Here is a 16,452-nt window from a genome sequence, read left to right as displayed (position 1 = left end):
GCACCAAGAAACTTGGCAGTTTTCTCTTTAGTAACATCCTCATTCTCTTCAGAAGAGGAATACTCATCAGAGCTCATGAAGGGCATAAGGAGGGTTGATGGAATCTCTATGGTCTCTAGATGAGTCTCAGATTCCTTTGGTTCCTCAGAGGGAAGCTCCTTATTGATCACTGGACGTCCCAGGAGGTCTTCCTCCTTGGGATTCACGTCCTCCTCTCCCTCATTGGGTTCGGCCATGGCGCTTATGTCAATGGCCTTGCACTCTCCTTTTGGATTCTCTTTTGTATTGCTTGGGAGAGTACTAGGAGGGATTTCAGTGATCCTTTTACTCAGCTGGCCCACTTGTGCTTCCAGATTTCTAATGGAAGGCCTTGTTTCATTCATGAAACTTACAGTGGCCTTAGATAGATCAGAGACTAGATTTGCTAAATTAGAAGCATTTTGTTCATAGTTCTCTGTCTGTTGCTGAGTTGATGATGGAAAAGGCTTGCTGTTGCTAAACCTGTTTCTTCCACCATTATTAAAGCCTTGTTGGGGCTTTTGATCCTTCCATGAGAAATTTGGATGATTTCTCCATGTTGAGTTATAGGTGTTTCCATAAGGTTCACCTAAGTAATTTACCTCTGCTATTGCAGGGTTCTCAGGATCATAAGCTTCTTCTGCATAAGAAGCCTCTTGAGTACTGTTGGATGCAGCTTGCATTCCATGCAGACTCTGAGAGATCATATTGACTTGCTGAGTCAATATTTTATTCTGAGCCAATATGGCATTCAGAGTATTAACTTCAAGAACTCCCTTCTTCATAGGCTTCCCATTACTCACAGGATTCTTTTCAGAAGAGTACATGAACTGGTTATTAGCAACCATGTCAATGAGTTCTTGAGCTTCTGCAGGCGTTTTCTTTAGGTGAATGGATCCACCTGCAGAAGTGTCCAGTGACATCTTTGATAGCTCAGATAAACCATCATAGAATATATCCAGGATGGTCCATTCTGAAAGCATGTCAGAAGGACACTTTTTGGTCAACTGTTTGTATCTTTCCCAAGCTTCATAGAGGGATTCACCTTCTTTCTATCTGAAGGTTTGAACATCAGCTCTAAGCTTGCTCAGCTTTTGAGGAGGAAAGTACTTGGCTAAGAAAGCCGTGACCAGCTTATCCCAAGAGTTCAGGCTGTCTTTGGGTTGAGAATCCAACCATAATCTAGCTCTGTCTCTTACAGCAAAAGGGAAAAGCATGAGCCTGTAGACTTCAGGATCTACTCCATTAGTCTTAACAGTATCACATATCTGCAAGAATTCAGTTAAGAACTGAAAGGGATCTTCAGATGGAAGTCCATGAAACTTGCAGTTCTGCTGCATCAGAGAAACTAATTGAGGTTTCAGCTCAAAGTTGTTTGCTCCAATGGCAGGAATGGAGATGCTTCTTCCATGTAAATTGGAATTAGGTGCAGTGAAGTCACCAAGCATCTTCCTTACATTATTATTATTTTCGGCTGCCATCTCCTTTTCCTGTTCGAAAATTTCTGAAAGGTTATCTCTGGATTGTTGTATTTTAGCTTCTCTTAATTTTTTTTCTTCAGAGTCCTTTCAGGTTCTGGATCTGCTTTAACAAGAATGTTCTTGTCCTTGCTCCTGCTCATATGACAAAGAAGATGGCACAGAAAAAATAGTAATAATAATATGGATCCTTTATACCACAGTATAGGGATCCTTGTGTTAGTAGAAGAAAAGAAGGGAAGAAAATCTGAACTCAGAGAGAGAGGGGGTTCGGATTTTTGGAGAGTTGAAGGAAAGATGTTAGTCTATCAATAAACAAATAGAAGAAGATGAGAGGGGGAAGTGAATTTTCGAAAACAATTTTTGAAAAAGAGTTAGTGATTTTTGAAAATAGTTTTTGAAAAAGGTTAGTAATTTTTTTCGAAATTTTTTTTTTTAAATAAAAAATAAAAATAATTAGTTAATAAAAAAGAAATTTTTGAAAAAGAGGGAAGATATTTTCGAAAATTAGAGAGAGAGAATTAGTTAGGTAGTTTTGAAAAAGTTAAGAAATAAACAAAAAGTTAGTTAATTAGTTGAAACAAATTTGAAAAGATAAGAAGTTGGGAAGTTAGAGAATATATTTTGAAATCAAATTTTGAAAAAGATAAGATAAGAAGATATTTTTTTGAAAAGATATGATAGAAATTAGTTTTTGAAAAAGATTTGATTTTTAAAATCACAATTAATGACTTGATTCATAAGAAATCACAAGATATGATTCTAGAACTTAAAGTTTGAATCTTTCTTAACAAGCAAGTAACAAACTTCAAATTTTTGAATCAAAACATTAATTGATTATGTTATTTTCGAAAATTATGATATAAAATAAGAAAAAGATTTTTGAAAAATATTTTTGAAATTTTCGAAAATAACTAAGAATTTTGAAAAAGATTTGATTTTTGAAAAAGATTTTGAAAAAGATAAGATTTTCAAATTGAAAATTTGATTTGACTCATGAGAAACAATTTGATTTTAAAAATTTTTGAAAAAGTCAACTCAAATTTTCGAATTTGATGAGAGAAAAAGGGAAAGATATTTTTTTTTTTGAATTTTTATGATGCAAGGGAAAAACAAGAAAAATGATGCAATGCATGAAATTTTTAGATCAAAACAATGAATGCATGCAAGAATGCTATGAATGTCAAGATGAACACCAAGAACACTATGAATGTCATGATGAACATCAAGAACATATTTTTGAAAAATTTTTAATGCAAAGAAAACATGCAAGACACCAAACTTAGAATTCTTTAATGCTTAGACACTAAGAATTCAAGAATGCATATGATAAACATGAAAAGACACAAAACAAAAAATTATCAAGATCAAACAAGAAGACTTACCAAGAACAACTTGAAGATCATGAAGAACACTATGAATGCATGATATTTTCGAAAAAATGCAGGATGCATAAGCAAGTGACACCAAACTTATAATGTGACTCAAGACTCAAACAAGAAAACAGAAAATATTTTTAATTTTTATGATTTTCTAATTTTTTTTTATTTTTTCGAAAATTGATTTGAAAAAGGAAAATAAGGATTCCAAAATTTTTAATATGAATTCCAGGAATCTTGCCATGTTAGTCTAAAGCTTCAGTCCAGGAATTAGACATGGCTCACTAGCCAGCCAAGCTTTCAATGAAAGCTCCAGTCCAAAACACTAGACATGGCCAATGGCCAGCCAAGCTTTAGCATGTGATATATGGAATTACATGCATTGAAGTGATTAGTTGAAGCCTCAGTCCAAAAGAATTTAGACATGGCTTTACAGCCAGCCAGGCTTCAACATGCTTCATGAAACACTAGAATTCATTCTTAAAAATTCTGAAACCATAGAATAATTTATTTTTGAAAACAATTTTTATATTTTTCGAAAACAAAAGAGAGATTTTTGAAAATATTTTTGAAAAGAAAACAAAAAGAAAATTACCTAATCTGAGCAACAAGATGAACCGTCAGTTGTCCAAACTCAAACAATCCCCGGCAACGGTGCCAAAAACTTGGTGCACGAAATTGTGATGTCCAGGCTCGAACAATCCCTGGTAATGGCTCCAAAGCTTGGTGCTTTGGTCTTAATTCATAATTGTCACAACTTCGATACAACTAACCAGCAAGTGCACTGGGTCGTCCAAGTAATACCTTACGTGAGTAAGGGTCGAATCCCACGGAGATTGTTGGTATGAAGCAAGCTATGGTCACCCTGCAAATCTCAGTCAGGCGGATATAAAATAATCATGGTGTTTTCGAATACTAATTGATAAAATAGGGATAGAGATACTTATGTAAATTCATTGGCAGGAATTTCAGATAAGCGAATGGAGATGCTTTTCGTTCCTCTGAACCTCTGCTTTCCTGCTATCTTCATCCAATCAGTCTTACTCCTTTCCATGGCTGGCTGTATGCAAGGGCATCACCGTTGTCAGTGGCTATATCCCCTCCTCTCAGTGAATCATATGCTCACGCACCCTGTCACGGCACGGCTATTCATCTGTCGGTTCTCGATCATGCTGGAATAGGATTCACCCTCCTTTTGCGTCTGTCACCAACGCCCAGCACTCGCGAGTTTGAAGCTCGTCACAGTCATTCAATCATTGAATCCTACTCAGAATACCACAGGCAAGGTTTAGACCTTCCGGATTCTCTTGAATGCCGCCATCATTCTAGCTTACGCCACGAAGATTCTGGTTATGAGATCTAAGAGATATTCATTCTAGCTTAATTCATGTAGAACAGAAGTGTTTGTCAGGCACGCGTTCATAAGGGAGAAGGATGATGAGCGTCACACATAATCATCACCTTCATCACGCTCTTGGGTTCGAATGGATATCTTAGAAGCGAAATAAGAAGAATTGAATAGAAAACAGTAGTACTTTGCATTAATCTTTGAGGAACAGCAGAGCTCCACACCTTAATCTATGGAGTGTAGAAACTCTACCGTTGAAAATACATAAGTGAAGGTCCAGGCATGGCCGAGATGGCCAGCCCCCTAAACGAGATCACAGGATCAAAATACAATCCAGGATACAAAGATGGTCAAAAAGACTAGTAAAAGGTCCTATTTATAATAAACTAGCTACTAGGGTTTACATGAGTAAGTAATTGATGCATAAATCCACTTCCGGGGCCCACTTGGTGTGTGTTTGGGCTGAGCTTAAGTGTAGCACGTGCAGAGGCCATTTGTGGAGTTGAACGCCAGTTTCTGTGCCAGTTTGGGCGTTCAACTCTGGTTTTGGATCCTTTTCTGGCGCTGGACGCCAGATTTGGGCAGAAGGCTGGCGTTGAATGCCAGTTTACGTCGTCAATTCTTGGCCAAAGTATGGACTATTATATATTGCTGGAAAGCCCTGGATGTCTACTTTCCAACGCAATTGGAAGCGCGCCATTTCGAGTTTTGTAGCTCCAGAAAATCCACTTTGAGTGCAGGGAGGTCAGAATCCAACAGCATCAGCAGTCCTTTTTCAACCTCTGAATCTGATTTCTGCTCAAGTCCCTCAATTTCAGCCAGAAAATACCTGAAATCACAGAAAAACACACAAACTCATAGTAAAGTCCAGAAATGTGAATTTAACATAAAAACTAATGAAAACATCCCTAAAAGTAACTAGATCCTGCTAAAAACATACTAAAAATAATGCCAAAAAGCGTATAAATTATCCGCTCATCAGGGACCATATGTGATTACAAGTGTATCACCATATGGTTATGTGGAGCTTCAAGATATTGATTCTGATAAGAAGTTCATTGTCAATGGACAGAGAATCAAGCACTATCTCGAAGGCAATGTTGAGCAAGAGTGCTCAAGGCTGAAGCTAGATTAAAAGCTCAGCAAGGTCCAGCTAAAGACAATAAAGAAGCGCTTGCTGGGAGGCAACCCAGCCATGGGGCATCAATCCTCTAAGCATTCTGCCCTATTTTTATTTTTATTTGTTTATATAAAGTTCATTGATACTAAGGTAATGAATCAATTGCATAAGTTCACAGGGTTACAGAAGGAATCTGCACAAAAAACAGAGAAAAAGAGCTCACTGGCAAGAAAACGCCAGTAAGAGCCTATTTTCGGCGTTCAGCGCCCAAAAGGGGCAGCCAGTGGGCGCTGAACGCCAGTAAGGATAGCAATCTGGCGTTCAACGCCAGAAAAGGGCAACAACTGGGCATTGAACGCCCAGGAGAACAGCATTTGGGCGTTGAACGCCCAAAACAGGCAGTGTTTGGGCGTTCAAACGCCAGGATGATGGGGAGGAGGTAATTTCATTTTTCTTCATATTTTTCATTCTAATTTTAATTCCCATGTTTCAAATCATGATTTCTTGCATAAACATGTTAAGAACCCTGATTTTTAAAATCTCTAATTTCTAACAATCCTACTTTAAAAATATCAAATGTATCTTAATCCATAAGCACAATTCCTCTTTTTCAATCCAATTCAACTCTTTTTCAAAAATCTTTTCAACTCATCAATATCTTTTTCAAATCTCCAAATTATCTTTTTCAAAATCTAGATTTATCTTTTTCAAAAATCTTTCATATCTTTTCAAATTTTAAACTATATCCTCTCTTATCATATCTTCTATCTTATCTTTTCCAAATCAATCTTTTTTATCATATCTTTTCTAAATTTTCGAACCCACCCCCCTCCCTTTAAATATGGGTTCGGCCTCCCTCCCCTTCCATCAACAATTGCACCTAGCTCTCCTTCTATCCCTCTCCTTTCTTTTCTTTTGCTTGAGGACAAGCAAACCTCTAAGTTTGGTGTGTTTATCCGAGATCACTAAGATCATGGCTCCTAAGGGAAAACAAACCACTTCAAGAGGCAAGAAAGAGAGTGTTCCAAAACCACTTTGGAATCAAGGGAAGTTCTTATCTAAAGAACATTCAGACCATTATTGCAAAATAATGGGTCTAAGATCAGTGATCCCGGAAGTTAGATTCGATCTGAAAGAAGATGAATATCCGGAGATCCAGGAGCAAATTCGAATCAGGAACTGGGAGGTCCTAGCTAATCCCGAGACGAAAGTGGGAAGGAATATGGTCCAGGAGTTCTATGCTAACATGTGGCAGACAGACAAGCAAAAACTATCTGGAACTGCTTTCTATGAATATCGGACCATGGTCAGAGGAAAGATTGTTCATACCAACCCTGACAAGATCAGGGAGATCTTAAAGCTACCTCAGCTGAAGGATGATCCAAACTCTTTCAACAGGAGAATGATGAGAACAGACAAGGGCCTGGATAAGATCCTAGAGGATATATGTATCCCTGGAGCCAGGTGGACCACCAGCACAAAGGGTGTCCCAAAACAACTCAAAAGAGAAGATCTCAAACCAGTCGCCAGAGGATGGCTGGATTTCATTGGGCATTCTCTGCTGCCCACCAGCAACCGTTCTGAAGTCACTATTAAAAGAGCAGTGATGATCCATTGCATCATGATGGGAAAAGAAGTAGAAGTTCATCAACTGATTTCAACTGAATTCTACAAAATTGCTAATAAAAATTCTAAAGAGGCCAGGTTGGCTTACCCAAACTTGATTTCTCTGCTCTGCAAGGACGCTGGGGTAAGGATGGGAATAACTGAGTATATCTCAATTGAGAAACCAATCACCAAAGCATCAATGGAAAAACAACAAGCGCAAGATGACCCCATCAAGAAGAAAACACAGGAATTTCTCCCAGAAATCCCTCAATTTGAATATTGGGAGTATCTTGAAACATCAGTTACCAAGATACAAGAAGCTATGGAATAAATAATAAAGGAACAGAAGGAACACAGTCAAATTCTTTGCTATTTGATTAAAGAACAGGAAGAGCAAGGGCGTGACTTGAGGGAATTGAAGCGCCAGAAGTTATCTATTGAAGGACCAAGCACCCCACAGATCCGAGGAACATCCACTTCCCAGAACAAAGGTTGTTAAATTCCAATTTCTGCTTTAACTCTGTGATAGTTGTCGTTATAAGAGTTTACCTTAGGAGTCATATAGTAGTAATTAGTGTCTATTTTGATTTTACCTCCAATTAAGTTATAGTCTATTTTTCTCATCATCAGCAAACATGAATAAAATAGTAGATCTTTTGAATAAGAGGCAATAAAATTTGAGTTTTTTTTTATATAAGAAAAATTCTAATTAGTAACATGTGGTGGCAATGCTTTCTGTCTTCTGAATGAATGCTTGAACAGTGCATAGTCTTTTGAATTTGTTGTTTAAGACTGTTAAATATGTTGGCTCTTGAAAGAATGATGAACATGAGACATGTTATTGATAATCTGAAAAATCATAAAAATGATTCTTGAAGCAAGAAAAAGCAGCAAAGAACAAAGCTTGCAGAAAAAAAAAGAAAAGAAGAGAAAGCAAGCAGAAAAAGCCAATAGTCCTTAAAACCAAAAGGCAAGGGTAATAAAGAGGATCCCAAGGCTTTGAGCATCAGTGGATAGGAGGGCCTAAAGGAATAAAATCCTGGCCTAAGCGGCTAAACCAAGCTATCCCTAGCCATGTGCTTGTGGCGTGAAGGTGTCAAGTGAAAACTTGAGACTGAGCGGTTAAAGTCAAGGTCCAAAGAGAAAAGAAGAGTGTGCTTAAGAACCCTGGACACCTCTAATTGGGGACTTTAGCAAAGCTAAGTCACAATCTAAAAAGGTTCACCCAATTATGTGTCTGTGGCATTTATGTATCCGGTGGTAATATGGTGCACAAATTGTGAATCACACTTTTTACAATTCGTACCACTGACCAGCAAGTGCACTGGGTCGTCCAAGTAATACCTCACGTGAGTAAGGGTCGAATCCCACGGAGATTGTTGGTTTGAAGCAATCTATGGTTATCTTGTAAATCTTAGTCAGTAAGTCAGTTATGTTTGTCAGTTGAATTGCAAATAAACAAGAGAGCATGGATTAAAGGTTACTTGTCATGCAATAATGGAGAATATGTTGGAGTTTTGGAGATGCTTTGTCTTGTGAATCTTTGCTTTCCTCTGTCTTCTTGTTCACGCACGCACGTCCTCCTATGGTAAGCTGTATGTAGGGGTTCACCATCGTCAATGGCTACATCCCATCCTCTCAGTGAAGAATATGCTCACATGCTCTGTCACAGCACGGCTAATCATCTGTCGGTTCTCGATCATACTGGAATAGGATTCTTCGTCCTTTTGCGTCTGACACTAACGCCCAGCATTCGCGAGTTTGAAGCTCGTCACAGTCATTCGATCATTGAATACCACAGACAAGGTTTAGACTTTCCGGATTCTCATGAATGCCGCCATCAGTTCTAGCTTATACCACGAAGATTCTAATTAAGAGATCTAAGAGATACTCATTCAATCGTATATAGAACGAAGGTGGTTGTCAGGCACACGTTCATGGTTTGAGGGAGGTGATGAGTGTCACAGATCATCACCTCCATCACAGTTAAGCGCGAATGAACATCTTAGATAGGAACAAGCGTGTTTGAATGGAAAACAGAAATACTTGCATTAATTCATCGAGACACAGCAGAGCTCCTCACCCCCAACAATGGAGTTTAGAGACTCATGCCGTCAAAGAGTACAAAGTTTAGATCTAATATGTCATGAGGTACAAAATAAGTCTCTAAAAGTTGTTTAAATACTAAACTAGTAGCCTAGGTTTACAGAAAATGAGTAAGCTATGATAGATGGTGCAGAGATCCACTTCTGGGGCCCACTTGGTGTGTGCTGGGGCTGAGACTTAAGCAATTCACGTGCATAAGGCCATTTTGGGCGTTCAACGCCAGGTTTGGATCCATTTCTGGCGTTGAACTCCAACTTTTAATCCTTTTCTGGCGCTGGACGCCAGAATTGGGCAGAGAACTGGCGTTGAACGCCAGTTTACGTCGTCTATCCTTGACACCTTCACGCCACAAGCACATGGTTAGGGACAGCTTGGTTTAGCCGCTTAGGCTAGGATTCTATTCCCTTAGGCCCTCCTATCCACTGATGCTCAAAGCCTTGGGATCCTTTTTATTACCCTTGCCTTTTGGTTTTAAGGGTTATTGGCTTTTTGCTCTTGCCTCTTGGTTTTAAGAGCTTTTGGCTTTTTCTGCTTGCTTTTTCTATTTTTTTTCTGCAAGCTTTGTTCTTTGCTGCTTTTTCTTGCTTCAAGAATCATTTTTATGATTTTTCAGATTATCAATAACATGTCTCATGTTCATCATTCTTTCAAGAGCCAACATATTTAACAGTCTTAAGCAACAAATTCAAAAGACATATGCACTGTTCAAGCATTCATTCAGAAGACAGAAAGTATTGCCACCACATGTAACTAATTGGAATTTCTCTTATTAAAACTTGAAATTTTATTGCCTCTTATTCAAAAGATCTACTATTTTATTCATGTTTGCTGATGATGAGAAAAATAAACTATAGCTTAATTGGAGATAAGATCAAAATAGATACTAATTACTACTATATGACTCCTAAGGTGAACTTTTCTAATGACACTATCACAGATTTAAAGCAGAAATTAGAATTTAACAACCTTTATTCTGGGGGAACAGGGGTTCCTCTGATCCTTGGGGTGCTCGGTCCTGCAAGAGATAACTTCTGGCGCTTCAAGTCCCTTAAGTCACGCCCTTGCTCCTCTTGTTCTTTAAACATATAGGTAAGAATTTGACTGTGTTCCTTCTGTTCTTTTATTATTTGCTCCATAGCTTCCCGTATCTTGGTGATGGACGTCTCAAGATACTCCCAATATTCAGATTGAGGGATTTCTGGGAGGAATTCCTGCGTTTTCTTCTTGGTGGGATCCTCCTGCACTTGTTTTTCCATTGATGCTTTGGTGATTGGCTTCTCAACTGAGATGTACTCAGTTATTCCCATCCTTACTCCAGCATCCTTGCAGAGCAGCGATATCACACTTGGGTAAGCCAACCTGGCTTCTTTAGAATTTTTGTTAGCAATTTTGTAGAGTTCAGTTGAGATCAGCTGATGAACTTCCACTTCTTTTCCCATCATGATGCAATGGATCATCACTGCTCTTTTAACTGTGACTTCAGAACGGTTGCTGGTAGGCAACAGAGAATGCCCAATGAAGTCCAGCCATCCTCTGGCGACTGGTTTGAGATCTTCTCTCTTGAGTTGATTTGGGACACCCTTTGTGTTGGTGGTCCATCTGGCTTCAGGGATACATATGTCCTCTAGAATCTTATCCAGGCCCTTGTCTGTTCTCATCATTCTCCTGTTGAAGGAATCTGGATCATCTTTCAGCTGAGGTAGCTTTAAGATCTCTCTGATCTTGTCAGGGGTGGTATGAACAATCTTTCCTCTGACCATGGTCCGATATTCATAGAAGGCAGTTCCAGATAGTTTTTGCTTGTCAGTTTGCCACATATTAGCATAGAACTCCTGGATCATATTCCTTCCCACCTTCGTTTTAGGATTAGCTAGGACTTCCCAGTTCCTGATTCGAATTTGCTCCTGGATCTCCGGATATTCATCTTCTTTCAGATCGAATCTAACTTCCGGGATCACTGATCTCAGACCCATTATTTTGTTATAATGGTCCGAATGTTCTTTAGATAAGAACTTCCCTTGATTCCAAAGTGGTTTTGGAACGCTCTCTTTCTTGCCTCTTGGAGTGGGTTGTTTTCCTTTGGGGGCCATGATCTTAGTGATCGCGGATAAACACACCAAACTTAGAGGTTTGCTTGTCCTCAAGCAAAAGAAAAGAAAGGAGAGGGATAGAAGGAGAGCTAGGTGCAATTGTTGATGGGAGAGGAGGGAGGCCGAACTCGAATTTATAAGGGGGGGAGGGTGGGTTTTCGAAAAAAGAGATAAAGATATGATAAAAGGATTTATTTGGAAAAGATAAGATAGAAGATATGATAAGAGAAGATATAGTTTAATATTGAGAGGATATGAAAGATTTTTGAGAAAGATAGATTTAATTTTTGAAAAAGATAAAGTGGAGGTTTTGAAAAAGATATTGATGAGTTGAAAAAGATAGATTTGTAAAAAATTTTTGAAAAGAGTTGGATTGAATTTGCAAAGATACCTAGTGCTTATGGATTAAAATACATTTGATATTTTTAGTGGTAGGGTTTTTAGAAATTATGGAATTTAGAAATCAGGGTTCTTAACATGTTTATGTAAGAAATCATGAATTGAAGTATGAAAATCAAGATTTAGAATGAAAAATTTTGAATAAAAATGAGTTTTGTCTCCTCCCTGCCATCCTGGCGTTTGAACGCCCAAACACTGCCTGTTTTGGGCGTTCAGCGCCCAATTGCTGCTCTCCTGGGCGTTCAACGCCCAGCTGCTGCCATTACTGGCGTTCAACGCCCAGTGGGTGCCTATTTCTGGCGTTGAACGCACAGATTGCTACCATTACTGGCGTTCAACGCCCAGTGGATGCCCATTTTGGGCGTTGAACGCCCAAAATACACTTTTACTGGCGTTTTCTTGCCAGTGAGCTCTTTTTCTCTGTTTTGTGTGCCGAGGTCTTCTGTAAATGATTCCTCACCTTAGTGTCAGTGAACTTTATATAAACAAATAAAAATAAAAATAAAAATAGGGCAAAATGCTTAGAGGATTGTTGCCCCATGGCTGGGTTGCCTCCCAGCAAGCGCTTCTTTATTGTCTTTAGCTGGACCTTGCTGAGCTTTTAATCTAGCTTCAGCCTTGAGCATTCTTGCTCAATGTTGCCTTCAAGATAATGCTTGATTCTCTGTCCATTGACAATGAACTTCTTATCAGAATCAATATCCTGAAGCTCCACATAACCATATGGTGATACACTTGTAATCACGTATGGTCCCCTCCACTGGGATTTCAGTTTCCCGGGGAATAGCCTGAGTCTAGAGTTAAACAACAAGACCTTCTGTCCTGGTTCAAAGATTCTAGATGACAGCTTTCTGTCATGCCATTTTTTTTATTTTTCTTTATAAAGCTTGGCATTTTCGAAAGCTGTGAATCTGAATTCCTCTAGCTCATTTAGCTGGAGCAATCGTTTTTCTCCTGCTAATTTGGCATCAAAGTTTAGGAATCTGGTTGCCCAGTAGGCCTTATGTTCCAGTTCCACAGGCAGGTGACATGCCTTACCATACACGAGTTGGTATGGAGAGGTCCCTATAGGGGTCTTGAATGCTGTCCTGTAAGCCCACAGAGCATCATCCAAGCTCCGTGCCCAATCCTTTCTACAGGTATTTACTGTCCGTTCCAGGATTCTCTTTAATTCTCTGTTAGAGACTTCAGCTTGCCCATTGGTTTGTGGATGATATGGAGTATCCACCTTGTGGCGAATCCCATACCGAACCATGGCAGAGTAAAGCTGTTTATTGCAGAAGTGAGTGCCCCATCACTGATGAGTACTCTAGGGACACCAAACCTGCTAAAGATATGTTTCTGGAGGAACTTCAGCACTGTTTTAGTATCATTGGTGGGTGTGGCAATGGCCTCAACCCATTTTGATACATAGTCAACTGCTACCAGAATATAAGTGTTTGAGTATGACGGTGGGAAAGGTCCCATGAAGTCAATTCCCCATACGTCAAACAACTCAATTTCCAAGATTCCCTGTTGAGGCATGGCGTAACCATGAGGTAGATTACCAGCTCTTTGGCAACTGTCACAGTTACGTACAAACTCTCGGGAATCTTTATAGAGTGTGGGCCAATAGAAGCCACATTGGAGGACCTTGGTGGCTGTTCGCTCACCTCCGAAATGGCCTCCATATTGAGATCCGTGGCAATGCCACAGGATCTTCTGTGCTTCTTCTCTAGGCACACACCTATGGATAATTCTGTCTGCACATCTCTTAAAGAGATAAGGTTCATCCCACAAGTAGTACTTTGCATCAGTAATTAATTTTTTCTTCTGTATCATGTTGTACTCCTTGGGTATGAACCTTGCAGCTTTATAGTTTGCAATATCGGCAAACCATGGTGTTTCCTGAATGGCAAACAAATGCTCATCTGGAAACGTCTCAGAGATCTCAAGAGAGGGGAGGGGCGTCCCTTCTACTGGCTCTATTCGTGATAGATGATCAGCCACTTGGTTCTCTGTCCATTTTCTGTCTCTTATTTCTATATCAAACTCTTACAGAAGCAACACCCATCTAATGAGCCTGGGTTTTGAATCCTGCTTTGTGAGTAGATATTTAAGAGCAGCATGATCAGTATACACAATCACTTTTGATCCTACTAAGTATGATCTGAACTTGTCAATGGCGTAAACCACTGCAAGTAATTCTTTTTCTGTGGTTGTGTAGTTTTTCTGGGCATCATTTAGAACGCGACTAGCATAATAAATGACATGCAGAAGCTTGTCATGCCTCTGTCCCAATACTGCACCAATGGCGTGATCACTGGCATCACATATTAACTCAAATGGTAACGTCCAGTCTGGTGCAGAAATGACTGGTGATGTGACCAGCTTAGCTTTCAGCGTTTCAAACGCCTGCAGGCACTCTGTGTCAAACACAAATGGCGTGTCAGCAGCTAGCAGATTGCTTAGAGGTTTTGCGATTTTTGAAAAATTCTTTATAAACCTCCTATAGAATTCTGCATGCCCCAGAAAGCTTCTGATTTCCTTAACATTGGCAGGTGGTGGTAATTTTTCAATTACCTCTATTTTTGCTTGATCCACCTCTATTCCCTTGTTTGAGATTTTATGCCCAAGAACAATTTCTTCAGTCACCATGAAGTGACACTTTTCCCAGTTTAAAACTAGGTTGGTCTCTTGGCATCTTTTCAGAACAAGTTTCAGGTGATCAAGACAGGAGCTGAATGAGTCTCCATATACTGAGAAGTCATCCATGAAGACTTCCAGAAATTTTTCCACCATATCAGAGAAAATAGAGAGCATGCATCTCTGGAAGGTTGCAGGCACATTACATAGCCCAAATGGCATCCTTCTATAAGCAAACACTCCAGATGGACATGTGAATGCTGTTTTCTCTTGATCCTGGGGATCTACTGCAATCTGGTTATAGCCTGAGTAGCCATCCAAAAAGCAGTAATAATCATGACCTGCTAGTCTTTCTAGCATCTGGTCTATGAATGGTGATGAGCGGATAATTTATACGCTTTTTGGCATTGTTTTTAGTATGTTTTTAGTAGAATCTAGTTACTTTTAGGGATGTTTTTAATAGATTTTGTGTTAAATTCACATTTCTGGACTTTACTATGAGTTTGTGTATTTTTCTGTGATTTCAGGTATTTTCTGGCTGAAATTGAGGGACTTGAGCAGAAATCAGATTCAGAGGTTGAAAAAGGACTGCTGATGCTGTTGGATTCTGACCTCCCTGCACTCAAAGTGGATTTTCTGGAGCTACAGAACTCGACATGGCGCGATTCCAATTGCGTTGGAAAGTAGACATCCAGGGCTTTCCAGAAATATATAATAGTCCATACTTTGGCCAAGAATTGAAGACGTAAACTGGCGTTCAACGCCAGCCTTCGGCCCAAATCTGGCGTCCAGCGCCAGAAAAGGATCCAAAACCAGAGTTGAACGCCCAAACTGGCACAGAAACTGGCGTTCAACTCCACAATTGGCCTCTGCACGTGCAACACTTAAGCTCAGCCCAAACACACACCAAGTGGGCCCCGGAAGTGGATTTATACATCAAATACTTACTCATGTAAACCCTAGTAGCTAGTTTATTATAAATAGGACCTCTTACTATTGTATTAGGCATCTTTGGATTACCTTATGATCCTTTGATCACGTTTTAGGGGGCTGGCCATCTCGGCCATGCCTGGACCTTCACTTATGTATTTTCAACGGTAGAGTTTCTACACTCCATAGATTAAGGTGTGGAGCTCTGCTGTTCCTCAAAGATTAATGCAAAGTACTACTGTTTTCTATTCAATTCTTCTTATTTCGCTTCTAAGATATCCATTCGCACCCAAGAACGTGATGAAGGTGATGATTATGTGTGACGCTCATCATCCTTCTCCCTTATGAACGCGTGCCTGACAAACACTTCTGTTCTACATGAATTAAGCTAGAATGAATATCTCTTAGATCTCCTAACCAGAATCTTCGTGGCGTAAGCTAGAATGATGGCGGCATTCAAGAGAATCCGGAAGTTCTAAACCTTGTCTGTGGTATTCTGAGTAGGATTCAATGATTGAATGACTGTGACGAGCTTCAAACTCGCGATTGCTGGGCGTTAGTGACAGACGCAAAAGGAGGGTGAATCCTATTCCAGCATGATCGAGAACCGACAGATGAATAGCCGTGCCGTGACAGGGTGCGTGAGCATATTATTCACTGAGAGGAGGGGATGTAGCCACTGACAACGGTGATGCCCTTGCATAAAGCCAGCCATGGAAAGGAGTAAGACTGATTGGATGAAGATAGCAGGAAAGCAGAGGTTCAGAGGAACGAAAAGCATCTCCATTCACTTATCTGAAATTCCTACCAATGATTTACATAAGTACCTCTATCCCTATCTTATTATATAATATTCGAAAACACCATTATCACTTTATATCTGCCTGACTGAGATTTACAAGGTGACCATAGCTTGCTTCATACCAACAATCTCCGTGGGATTCGACCCTTACTCACGTAAGGTATTACTTGGACGACCCAGTGCACTTGCTGGTTAGTTGTATCGAAGTTGTGACAATTATGAATTAAGATCAGAGCACCAAGCTTTGGAGCCATTACCAGGATTTGTTCGAGCCTGGAGATCACAATTTCGTGCACCAAGTTTTTGGCGCCGTTGCCGGGGATTGTTCGTGTTTGGACAACTAACGGTTCATCTTGTTGCTCAGATTAGGTAATTTTCTTTTTATTTTATTTTCAAAAATTTTTTAAAAAATATTTCTAAAATTTTCTCATCTATTTTCGAAAAAAATAAAAATAAAAATGTTTTCAAAAATAAATTATTCTATGGCTTCAGAATTTTTAAGAATGAATTCTAGTGTTTCATGAAATATGTTGAATCATATCTGGCTGT

General features: G+C 39.4%; 1 non-coding gene across 1 annotated transcript; it reads left to right on the top strand.

Annotated features, from left to right (window-relative positions):
• The first annotated feature begins 995 nt into the window (after window positions 1–995).
• LOC112731585 (small nucleolar RNA R71) lies at window positions 996–1,103 on the top strand. The gene has a single exon (XR_003167358.1). It is a non-coding gene; the product is annotated as a small nucleolar RNA R71 (small nucleolar RNA).
• Window positions 1,104–16,452: the final 15,349 nt, after the last annotated feature.

The sequence above is a fragment of the Arachis hypogaea genome, chromosome 12 (assembly GCF_003086295.3).
Source record: "Arachis hypogaea cultivar Tifrunner chromosome 12, arahy.Tifrunner.gnm2.J5K5, whole genome shotgun sequence".
NCBI lineage: Eukaryota > Viridiplantae > Streptophyta > Magnoliopsida > Fabales > Fabaceae > Arachis > Arachis hypogaea.
The sequence above is the reverse complement of the archived record's forward strand: the minus strand, read 5'-3'. Positions and strand labels throughout refer to the sequence as shown.